Source organism: Adiantum capillus-veneris, chromosome 29 (genome assembly GCF_014529385.1).
Source record: "Adiantum capillus-veneris isolate H3 chromosome 29, ASM1452938v2, whole genome shotgun sequence".
NCBI lineage: Eukaryota > Viridiplantae > Streptophyta > Polypodiopsida > Polypodiales > Pteridaceae > Adiantum > Adiantum capillus-veneris.
In genome coordinates, this window is record NC_140959.1 from 11,766,111 (window position 1) to 11,768,003 (window position 1,893).

Genomic DNA, 1,893 nt, shown 5'->3' on the forward strand with positions numbered 1-1,893 from the left:
AGGAATAGGGGAACAACAACAGGTGCTTCCAAGTCCTGAATCATTGGAGGACGTTATGCAGCAAGAACGTGCGTTTGAGGCGCAGATGGAAAAAATTACAAGGGTTAAAGAAGATGAATTAGTGAAGGTCTTTCTTGGGGAGCAAGCGGAGTCGCAGCCCATATACATTAATAAGTAGCTTGAGGCAAATTTTAGAGATGATTTGATCAAGTTACTGACAGAATTGAAGGATGTTTTCGCATGGGAATATGCGGATATGCAAGGATTGGATCCTAAGTTTTATCAACATACAATAAATCTGAAACCGGATGCGGTGCCAGTGAAGCAGCACTCATATAGGATGAATCCAAATGTGGCAAAGCAAGTTAAGATGGAAATTGATCGTCTTCTGGAAGTGGGTTTTATTACCCCTATTGATAATCCGGAGTGGATTTATCCAATTGTGGTTGTACCAAAGAAAAACAAGCAAATCCGCATTTGTGTGGATTATTGGAATCTAACCCACCATAATTATCGGAATCCGCATTTGTCTTGGAAAAAAAATGGTTGGATTGCTCGAAAGCACATCAATTTGTTTGGGGACAGCTGGTCCTGGTCTTTAATTCCCGCCTCGGGAAGATGCCTGGGAAGCTTAAATTACGGTGGTCCACATTGTTTCAGGATGCGAGAAATTATGTGCAATAGTGTGATGTGTGTCAGCGGTTGGGGCAACCTACCAAACAGTCCAGAATGCCTTTTCAGCCGGTTTTGCCCTTGGAGCCTTTTCAAAAGTGGGGTTTGGATTTTGTTGGACCTTTTAAACCAGTTGCAGCTCACACAGGTAATAAGTATATTTTGAAAGCCATGGATTACGCCACCAAATGGGTGGAGGCATGGCCTTTGAGAGATAATACTGCAATTTTTGTGGCTGGATGCTTATATAAGGATATCCTTTCTAGATATAGCTGCCCTATTGAGCTGGTTAGTGACAGGGAAAGTCATTTTTTGAATAAGGTGATGGAGAGAATGCTATGGTTTTATTTTGTATTGCACAGGAAATATTCTCCTTATTATCCTTAGGCGAATGGGAAAGCAGAATCAACTAATAAGCAATTGATTTGGATTTTAACAAAGTTAGTGAATATGCATCGAACAGATTGGGATGTGAAACTTCCTTCCGCCTTATGGGTCTATCGGATAGCTTATAAAGTGGCAATAGGATTGACTCCTTTTAAGTTGGCATTTGGCATGGAGGCAATCATCCCGGTGGAGCATGTGATTCCGAGTCTGTGGATGCTGATTGCGGATCGGCTTCTTCCGGAGGATTCTCTTATTTATCGCTTGGATGTTTTGCAGGAACTAGACGAAGAGCGGTTGCATAGCTTTGCGGTGCCGTAGGATCTGCAGTCTTGGAAAAAAAAATGGTTGGATTGCCCGAAAGCATGGCAATTTGTTTGGGGGCAGCTGGTCCTGGTCTTTAATTCCCGCCTCGGGAAGATGCCTGGGAAGCTTAAATTACGGTGGTCAGGACCATTTTGGATTTTTCAAGCATGCGGTCCCATTTCTTTTTACTTGGCGGATTTGCGGGGGGAGGTTATTTCTGTACCGGTCAATGGTTTCAGGCTGCGCCATTATGTTTCACCTACCCTGATTCAGTGCCCCTTTACTGTGGTACAAGAGCCAGAAGCTGCCCTAATAATGATTGGGGATTCTTTTGCATGCAATCTTGGAAAGCGGGAAAGGAGCTATGATGGTTGTGACACCGTGGCTCACCCTATTTTGGGAACTCATTGTGAGAGGGTTACTACATGCAGACGATTATTGTTGTGCTTCTCCTGTCTTGTGTATCGCGCGTCCTTAGCTCTATATTCTCTACTCCTGCATCTCATCGTCGCCATGACGGCTTCTCTTCTT